The sequence below is a fragment of the Octopus sinensis genome, linkage group LG8, assembly GCF_006345805.1.
Source record: "Octopus sinensis linkage group LG8, ASM634580v1, whole genome shotgun sequence".
NCBI lineage: Eukaryota > Metazoa > Mollusca > Cephalopoda > Octopoda > Octopodidae > Octopus > Octopus sinensis.
Window position 1 is genome coordinate 82,081,959 of NC_043004.1, and position 11,345 is coordinate 82,093,303.

At 40.3% G+C, this 11,345-nt stretch overlaps 1 protein-coding gene across 1 annotated transcript in view; it reads left to right on the top strand.

Moving 5' to 3' along the window:
* Positions 1-4,929: 4,929 nt before the first annotated feature.
* LOC115215087 (ADP-ribosylation factor-related protein 1) overlaps positions 4,930-11,345 on the top strand; it is a 38,715-nt gene continuing 32,299 nt past the window's right edge. The window contains exon 1 of the mRNA XM_029784247.2: positions 4,930-5,082. The gene's annotated coding sequence lies outside the window, so the exon portion shown is untranslated. The remainder of the gene's footprint in view (positions 5,083-11,345) is intronic.

The window sequence follows — 11,345 nt, forward strand, 5'->3', positions numbered from 1 at the left end:
GAGTAACGCTGCGATGGACTGGCGTTCCGTCCAACTGGGGGGAACACATACGCCAGAGAAACCGGGAAACCGGGCCCATGAGCCTGATTAGGCTTGAAAAGGGCGCATAAATAAAAAAAATTGTATGTGATGCAAGGATACCAGGAAAATATGTCCTATGTATCATCTGTGATATGCTTTGCTATTCGACATGGTTGTGTGTCTGGGTATACAAATCACTTCGCCCTTTAGCTCTTGCCCTGTTAAATCCTTTTCAGAGGTTTTTCCTAAATGTGCATGTTTGTTTCCAGCCTTTTAATGAACCCTTGTTTCATTCGTACTGAATGATATAACGCCTTCATTCATAAGTCCCAAGTTACTCTGACGACTGAAATTAAATTGGGAATGCGTATCATATGTAGTGGAAAGATGCCAGATGTGTCATCTGCGAATTGTTTTGCTATTCTACATGGTTGTGCGTTGTGATAAATAAATCACTCCCCGTTTAACTCTTTCGCTGTTCAAATCTTTCTGAATAGGTTTTCTTCAACTTCTATGTTTTCAGACATTTATTTAGCCCTTGTTACATTCGTTTTGAATAACATAAAACTTCCCTTTCATAAGTTCCAAGAAAACTGGTGGCTGAAAAACAAATTTGAGAATGTATACGAGATGGCATCAAAATGTTCTCGAAGTAGTTCTGTAGCACGCCAACAGATGGCAGCACACGGTTGCGTGCGAAGTGAAAGCTATCAGTGATCTTCACGAGGCAGTGTGCCGCGTGACATCGCTGTGTTTACTTTGCAAGTTGTGAAATATATGAGTTTTGTGATGCTGTAGTTTGCGATTTTGTAATGGACAGGAAGAAGGATCCAACGTGAAATTTTGCGTTAAACTCGGGAAGTCTGCTACAAAGACATTGAGTATGCTGCGCAACGAGGCAATGGGTCGCACGCAATGCACTTGTATGAGTGGCACATGTGCTTCAAAAGTGTAAGAACGTCCCTGGAAGACCTACCACAAGCGTCACATCCGGAAATGTGGTATTGCGCATCGCGAATTGGTTTCCCAGAGATAGACCTCCAAATCGAGAGTTCTACTGTGAGGTTTTGAAGCGTTTGAGGGAGGGCATTAGGCGAAAGCAACCGGATCTACGAATCGCGAAGTATTGGGTTCTTTACGATGACGATGCACCTTGTCACAGAACTCTCATCACTTGTGAGTTACTCGCCAAAAGCAACATGATATCGCTTGAACACCTGCCCTGTTCACCAGATTTGGCACCTGTGGACTTCCATCTCTTCCCGCAGATGAAAATGCAGCTTGAAGGTCGCCGTTTGAACATCATTGTCAAGATCAAGAGCGATTCGCTTAAGGAAAGCGACTTCCGGGCCGGATTCCAAAAGTGGTAGGAACGCTTGGACCGGTGTATTGCTGCCCAAGGTGACTGTTTCGAAGGAGACGATGAGGAAACTTACTCTCTTTTTACTTGTTTCAGTCATTTGACTGCGGCCATGCTGGAGCACCGCCTTTAGTCGAGCTAACCGACCCCAGGACTTATTCTTTGTAAGCCTAGTACTTATTCTATCGGTCTCTTTTGCTGAACCGCTAAGTGACGGGGACGTAAATACTCCAACATCGGTTGTTAAGCAATGTTGGGTGGGGGACACAGACACACAAACATACACACACATATATACTACGGGCTTCTTTCAGTTTCCGTCTACCAAATCCACTCACAAGGATTTGTTCGGCCCGAAGCTATAGTAGAAGACACTTGGCCAAGGTGCTACGAAGTGGGACTGAACCCAGAACCATGTGGTTGGTAAGAAAGCCACTTACCACACAGCCATTCCTGCACCTATAAACGTAAAGACAGACGAAATGCCGCTAAGCAGTTTGCCCGGCATGCTAACGTTTCTGCCAGCTCGCAGCCTTAGGTAAATAAATAATTTTTATTAAACATAATTAGTCCGGGAACCTAACTACCTCGTATCATATATGATGCATGGATAACAAAGAAATATGTCCTGTGTACTACATGGAACACACAAGATAGGCAAAGTGTTAATTAATGAAATTTTTAAAAATATAGGAATAAATATATTAGGCGAAGACATGGCAGTATGGTTGTTCACGGTCCTGTAACTTAGCAGTTCGGCAAAAGGTACTGATAGAATAAGTAAAACCGATAGAATAAGAAACAGACTCTAAAAATAAGTACGCGTTGACTAAACCGTCCAGTCTAAAGATTGGCTGCAATCCAGTGACTGGAACCTGTAAAAGATAGAAATAAATAAACAATGAGGAGTTAAAATCTAGTAATTGATTAATAATAATTTAGCAAGTAAAGAGAAGATAACTCAGTATGTGATTCGGTGTTATGTCTTTATTAGCGAAACACAACTTTCACCATATAAAGATAATACCGTCAGAAATGCAAGAATTAATATAACTTTTATATTTAACATAATTATTATTTTGAAGGAATTTCATTTTTTTTTCAATGGGAAACTGATGGCTGTTGTGCGCGCGCTCTGATCTAACACTTTAGCATTTGCACCGGGTATATCAGGCCAAATGTTCTACCTGCTTTAAGTGCAAACTGGTTAGATCTAGCCTCACACACCTATCCTACAATGTCATTGAATAAAAAAGCAATCGCATCATCAAAATCTCAAAGCTATGACATAATCCATTATTAATTCTAAACAATGTGAATAAATAAATATTACTTTTGGCGGAGTGTGGAGGCACATGGCCTAGTGGTTAGAGCAGCGGACTCGTGGTCGAGGGATCGCGGGTTCGAATCTTAGACCGGGCGATGTGTGTGTTTATGAGCGAAACACCTAAGCTCCACGTGGCTCCGACAGAAGGTAATGACGAACTTCTGCTGACTCATGCCACAACTTTCTCTCACTCTTTCCTCCTGCATCTTGCAGCTCACCTGCGACGGACCGGCGTCCCGTCCAGGTGGGGAACCTATACACCAAGGAAACCAGGAAACCGGCCCTAATGAGCCAGGCATGGCTCGAGAAGGAACAAACATTTGACGGAGTAATCCGAATGCTAAAGGGTTAAAAGAGTTCTAACGATCGAACTAAAATATCGATATCAAATACAGTTGAACCTCGCAGTACGAGTGCACCATTGTACGAGTAATTTGCTGTACGAGCCGAGACTCATGCGAATTTTTGTCTTTAAATACGAGCCGAAATCCGCAATACGAGCACACAAATCGTCCCATCTTTAAGGTAATTCGTTTAATAAAACCAGTTTACATATTTCTTTTGCATTCTCTTTTTTATAAGTGTCATTGTACTTGAAACTACACCTTTTCTGTTTTAAAACCCATAAAAACACCTCATTTTTTTAGTGGATTTTGGGGGCTGGAACAGATTAATTACATTTTAGTTAATTCCAATGGGGAAAATTGATTTGTGAAACGAGTAAATCGTAAGACCAGCTCGGTCATGGAACGAATTAAACTCGTACTGCGAGGTATCACTGTACTTGGAGTTTGTAGAACAGCATTTGGCCGTAATACTCAAGTGGTCCTGCTTGTAGATTTTGTCGAACCTGAGAGGATGAAAGTCAAAGTCTATCTCGGCGGAATTTGAGCCAGAAGAAATGTCGCTAAACATTTTGTCCCGATGATTTAACGATTCTTTCCTACTCTTGGCACAAGGTCCGAAATTTTCGGGGAAGTGGCCGGTCGATTAGATCGACCTCAGTACGCAACTGGTACTTAATTTATCGACCCCGAAGGGATGAAAGGCAAAGTGGACCTCGGCGGAATTTAAACTCAGAACATAAAGACAGACGAAATACCGCTAAGCATTTCTTTACTGAGGGGACAAACAAGGACAGACAAACGGATTAAGTCGATTATATCGACCCCAGTGCGTAACTGGTACATAATTAATCGAACCCGAAAGGATGAAAGGCGAAGTCGACCTCGGCGGAATTTGAACTCAGAACATATAGACGAAATACCTATTTCTTTACTGCCCACAAAGGGCTAAACACAGAGGGGACAAACAAGGACAGACAAACGGATTAAGTCGATTACATCGACCCCAGTGCATAACTGGTACTTATTTAATCGACCCCGAAAGGATGAAAGGCACAGTCGACCTCGGCGGATTTTGCACTCAGAACGTAGCGGCAGACGAAATACCTATTTCTTTACTACCCGCAAGGGGCTAAACACAGAGAGGACAAACAAGAACAGACAAACGGATTAAGTCGATAACATCGACCCCAGTGCGTAACTGGTGCTTAATTTATCGACTCCGAAAGGATGAAAGGCAAAGTCGACCTTGGCGGAATTTGAACGCCCGGCGTGCTAACGTTTCTGTCAGCTCGCCGCCTTCTTCACGGCAATTAATCTCACCAAACTGTTTGTCTGTCTGTCTGGCTGGCTGGCTGTTTCCGTCTCTGTTTCCCCCCTTTTTTTTTTAAATCTTATTTTATCCCCCCCCTTTTTTTGTCCTCTTTCTTTCCATTTACGATCCCTTTTGATCGAAAACCAAATCCCCTTCTTTTATCCCCAAAAGAAAAGCTCTACCTTGTAATTTTGTCCCGTCTGTGTGCAGCCCTGTGTGGCTAATAAAGAAACATATCTATCTATCTATCTATCTATCTATCTATCTATCCATCTATCTATCTATCTATCTTTCTATCCATCTATCTATCTATCTATCTATCTATCTATCTGTCTGTCTATCTATCTATCTATCTATCTATCTATCTATCTATCTATCTATCTATCTGTCTGTCTGTCTGTCTATCTATCTATCTCTATCTATCTATCTATCTATCTATCTATCTATCTATCTATCTGTCTGTCTGTCTGTCTATCTATCTATCTATCTCCCCGCCATTAATTCAACCAAAACAAAACAACACAACTCCAAACCAAGGGACACAACTGTTAACCAAATCCTTCCCGAGTTACTCTCCCTTCCTTTCCATACGGGTTTCAACAAAATGGACGTTACAGTGAAATGGAACATTCAACTGTGAAGTGATTTTCTCATTTATTCTTCTGTTCTCCAATTCTTCTGGACCATCGCGCTATCATCACATCACCAGCCGACAGTAATTGATATTTTTAATTATCTCTTCTACCTCAGCATCTTCAATTCCTCCCTTTACTCGTACAATATCTATTATTATATTACAATGAAGGCATTTTTTTCGTCTTGTTTGCTCGACACTAAACAAAAACAATTAAAGAAGGGGAAAAAAAAAAATAACGATTATCACAGCATTTTGCTTTCTCTCTGTTTCTCTGACTAGCTTTTCCTGCCTCTCTTTTGATTTTAAATAACCCCTGTTTATTGTATTTGACACGTTTTCGCTTGTTTTCTATTCCCTAAACAAGACGTATGTCTGTGTATATGCGTGTATGTCTGAATTACTATACGTGTGTGACTACGTACACAAACACACGTAAACATACACACACACATACATACATACATACACACGCTCACATATGTGTTTGATTATTATTATCATCATTATTATTATTATTGGTACTACTTGCGAACAGTGGTCCCGGTGCGCGCACTCGCGTAGTCGCGCATCCGCGCTAGCTAGCCATGACTAGTCGATCCTTACTTTGTGTGTTATTTACTTTGTTTAACAAAAATTATTTTGTATTTCATTTACTTTGCTAGGTAGTCGTTGTAGGATCGACTAGTCACGACTAGCTAGCGCGACTACGCGAGTGCACGCACCGGGACCACTCTTCTCAAGTAGTACCAATAATAATATAATAATAATAATCAAACACATATGTGAGTGCGCGCACCGGGGCCACTGTTCTCAAGTAGTACCATTCCATTATTATTATTAACGTGAAGATTGTTGTAGAGTAAACTCTTTGAGTTGCGATTCTAGGAAGTTTAGCTTGTAGTCAACTACTTACATTATCTACTTCAAAATTGAGTACAATTTCCCCATTTGTATATATATAAACTCACTCTTTATATACAGGCAATCACGCACGCACACAGTTATATATATATATGTTCGTGCACGTGTGTGTATACGTTTGTGATTGTGTATAATTTATACGTTGGCCCTCGTACATTGACTCATATGTACACGCTGTCACCCGCCTTCTCTGTCTCTCTACGTTTGTATAAACATTCACACACACGGGACACAGTGTGTATGTGTATGTGTGTATGTGTGGACACTCACGTGTATTTGACTATGTCCGTTCACACCCACCCACTTCACACTGACAGATTGACACATTTACATATATATATATAAATATAAATAAATAACTATATATATATTTATACATCTACTTCAAACGTGTTTTTACGAACGGGTCTACGAGAGAGAGAGAGACTGTAAGTGGTCGCTGGTCATACTAGAAATAGTAGCCAGGTCTTTCTTTCAAATTACAACCTCTGTTTCAAAAAGAAAGAAAGAAAAATAAGAATGTTGGACAATGTTGGATAATAGGCGCAGGAGTGGCTGTGTGGTAAGTAGCTTGCTAACCAACCACATGGTTCTGGGTTCAGTCCCACTGCGTGGCACCTTGGGCAAGTGTCTTCTGCTATAGCCTCGGGCCGACCAAAGCCTTGTGAGTGGATTTGGTAGACGGAAACTGAAAGAAGCCCGTCGTATATATGTATATATATATATATATATAGGTGTGCGTGTATGTGTTTGTCCCCCTAGCATTGCTTGACAACCGATGCTGGTGTGTTTATGTCCCCGTTACTTAGCGGTTCGGAAAAAAAAGAGACCCGATACAATAAGTACTGGGCTTACAAAAACAATAAGTCCCGGGGTCGAGTTGCTCGATTAAAGGCGGTGCTCCAGCATGGCCGCAGTCAACTGACTGAAACAAGTAAAAAGAGAAAAAAAGAGTAAAAGAATGTAATCGGATCTTTGCATAACCAGGGCTAATTTGAGGCCAAACGTATACATCTTGTATTGATTACCATTAGGTAATCAAAAAGTAAAAAGAAAAAGGAAAGGCTAAAAAGTAGAACAGCATAAAATAAAATTTCAATTTTACGAATGCTGATGATAAGGAAGTGAAGGATTAAAATCATCATCATCATCATCATTGTCTACACAATTTATATTTTGTTTATGTATTAGTTAATACACTAGTTGGGCTCTCTTTACTCTTTACTATTTTACTTGTTTCAGTCAGTTGACTGCGGCCATGCTGGAGCACCGCCTTTAGTCGAGCAACTCGACCCCGGCACTTATTCTTTGTAAGCCCAGTACTTATTCTATCGGTCTCTTTTGCCAAATCGCTAAGTGACGGGGACATAAACACACCAGCATCGGTTGTCAAGCAATGCTAGGGGGACAAACACAGACACACAAACATACACGCACACACATATATACGACGGGTTTCTTCCAGTTTCCGTCTACCAAATCCACTCACAAGGTTTTGGTCGGCCCGAGGCTATAGTAGAAGACACTTGCCCAAGGTGCCACGCAGTGGGACTGAACCCGGAACCATGTGGTTGGTAAGCAAGCTACTTACCACACAGCCACTCCTGCGCCTTAACTCCTGGCTGTTAACAATTTGTTAGTTTGTGTTGCACTTTAAATCAGTGATGTGCATATACATGCATGCACATGTACATGTGTGTGTAAAAATGTATGTATGTGTGTACATCATCGTCATCATCATCATCAACAAGTGTTTCAAATCTGGGTTTTGTCCCCGTTAATGGGGGTAGCCAGATCTACCTCAATGGCAAGACAACTGAGGTAGGCAAGTGCAGCCCACCCCAACCTTTGGACTGGCTGGCTGGCTGGTACCCTTCTCCTTTGCTATCATGAGGCTTCTTTGGAGCTGGATTTTCTACGGGGAGCATGCCCTTGCTTACCCACCAACCTCAGTTTCCAGACATGTGTGGTCCTGAGACCAAGGCCTCTACCACAATTTTTAAGAAATGTGGTGGAAAACTCGTTCAGGAAGGTAAGGACGATACTGCCTGAGATTCCTTTTGGCACCCCCTACATATATATATGGCATTAGGAAGGGCATCCAACTGTTGAAACACTGCCCGATCAGACTGGGCCTGGTGCAGCCTTCTAGCTTCCCAGACCCCAGTTGAACCGTCCAACCCATGCTAGCATGGAAAGCGGATGTTAAACGATGATGATGATATATATATATATATATGTATACAGGATCAGGTGTGGCTATGTGGTAAGAAGCTTGCTTCCCAACCACATTATTTTGGGTAAATGTCTTTTACTATAGCCTTGGGCTGACCAAAACCTTGTGAGTGGATTTGGTTGACGGAAAGTGAATGAAACCCATCGTATAAATATGTATATATATATATATATATATATATATGTGTGTGTGTGTGTGTGTGTGTGTGTCTTTTTGTCTGCTCATCCCCCTCACCATCGCTTGATAACCAATGTTAGTATGTTTACGTTCCCATAACTTAGTGGTTTGGCAAAAGAGACTGATAGAATAAGTATCAGGCTTACAGAGAATATATCTTCAAAAATAAAAATTATATTTTTATAATTCAATATTATCAGGAAACGTGTATCCTTTTATTCTTTTACTTGTTTCAGCCATTTGATTGTGGCCATGCTGGAGCACTGATTTTAGTCGAATAAATCTGCCCCAGGACTTATTCTTTTTAAGCCTAGTACTTATTCTATTGGTACCTTTTGCCGAACAGCTAAGTTATGGAGATTTAAACACACCACCACTGGTTGTCAAGCGATGGAGTGGGAACAGAGACACACAAATACATACATACATATATATATACTTTTTAATCCGAGGGGAGGCAATGTAAGCAGCAACTAAAGGAACATTACAAAATCCACAGAAAGATCAAAACATACATATATTCATATATTCATTTATATCCACAGAACAGATATAAAATCTGACGTTTAAAAATATAGTAATATATAAATATATAAACATCATATAAAAATATATAAGAATCAATGTTGAATATATAACACATTGAATTTACGCTTAAACTCATAAAACATTTGGTATAAATTATTCAAATTAAAAATTTGGGGTGATAAAACTTACAATAACATATTAAAATGACGAATTAAAATTCCAGAGAAAAATACATAGAAGATAAATATACAAATTTACAAAAATACATAAATGTTCATCTACGGGCCGTTTCGGAGATCTCAAGATATAGCTTTGTATTCAGTAATATATGTATATATATATAAAGTTAATCCAAACAAGAAAACAAAAAAACACAACAACGCAAGGACGTGGAACAAATAAAGTATTATTGGACGCTCAGGAAAGAAGGGAAGAAGGAGAGTTTAACGTTTCGAGCGGAGCTCTTCGTCGGAAACATAGGAGAAGGAAAGATCCCGAGAAGGGAAGACAGAGGAAAAAAAATCGCCAGTGGTACTCACAAGGTCACACACACACACACATATATACACACACATATATACACACACACATATATATATATATATATATATACTCATATATATATATATATATATATACACACAGGGTTATTCAAAAAGAATGAACCGATTTCATTGTGCACTATTTTAATAAGGAAAAGCAATAGAAAACTCCAGCTAAGTCACAAGTATTTACTCACAAACAACTTTTATTTCCTATCTTACAAGTGATCAATGTGGCCACTATCTGCAGCATGGCCAACATCAATGTGGTAAGAGAATGCTTCCCAGGCATGTATCAGCATATCACAATGCACTGAGTTGATCACTGTTATGTGATTTTTTTCTTGTGGGGATCTGTAAAAGAGTGCATTTATGTTCCACTGCTACCCACTACCCTCGATAACCTTAAACATTGAATAACAACAGCAATCAACTCAGTAGGTGCTGGTGTCACATAAACACACCTGTGCTGGTGCTATGTAGAAAAGCACCTCTTCTGGTGCCTCATACTATGCACCTGTGCTGGTGCCATGCAACAAACCACCTGTTTGGGGTCACATAAAAAGCTTCTGTGCCAGTGCTACTTATAAAGCACTCATGATTGTGCTATGCTTAAAGCACATGTTGGTGGCATATATAAAGCACCCAGTACACTCTGTAAAGTGATTGGCATTAGGAAGGGTATCTGGCCATAGAAACCCAGCTGAAATAGACAATTGGAGCCTGGACTGCTCTTCTGCTGACCAGCTCCCTTCAAACCATCCCAATATATTATGCAGTGGTTTCGTAGTTGAGTACCTGAGTAAGTCCACTGTCTTGAAGCAGAAACAGCTGTAAGCTAATGGAGTTCATAAGATAACATTTTATTCCTTTCTTATGTCAGTGTCGATATATATCAGTGTCCATACTACCTACTTCAGTATGGACACTGATATATATCGACAAGAGGAGGGTTTAGCTATGGATTTGCCATTATCACCGGTAATAGCCAATATATACATGGAATACTTCGAGAATTTGCCTTTAGGATCAACACCACTAAAACCAACACTATGGCTATGATATGTTGTTGACAGCTTTATACTCTGGCTCCACCAGGAAGATGTCCAAGTGCTGTTAGATCATTTGAACTCAATAAAGCCATCCATACAGTTCACAATGGAAAAGGAAAAAGACAATCAGCTGGCATTCCCGGACGTATTAATAACGCGCACCAAATATGGATTCGGGACATCCATATACCGCAAGCTGACCTTTACTGGACAATACCTCAACTTTAATTCCTACCATCCATACAGTGTAAAGAGAGGGACTGCTCAGTGCTTAAAACATCATGCAAAGAATATAAGTAGCGATTGTGATACACACCATGATGAAATGATCAAGCTCAATAACGATCTCTTAAGCAACAACTACTCCGAAAGTATACTGTCCACTCCAATTATGAAGAAGAGAGAGGATGAGGCCAAAAAACTGTCCACAGTCTGTCTACCCTATGTGAGGCCTTTCCAAAAAGATACAAAAGTTATGCAGCCCATATGACATCAGGACAGTATTCAAGTGTAATACAACACTTAGCAAATATCTTCTTCGAGTAAAACCACCGATAGAAGAGAATATGACCAAAGACTGAGTGTACTCCATCCCATGCAGCTGTGGTAGGTTATACAAAGGCGAAACATGCTGCCCTCTCAAAATAAGGGTAGACGAACATCGCAAAGCTGTGACATGTGGAGATATCGATAAATTGGGTATAGCTGATCATGTATGGAAATATGGTGACCACCTCCCCCTGTGGAATGAAGTTAAAATAAAAGACAGAGAACACCCCTGGAAAATATGAAAACTACAAGAAGCAGCACATATGCTAGGACACAGCATCCTCCTAAGCAGACCGAGTGCAGATATGAGTAGCATATGGGGACCGGTGTTAAGGA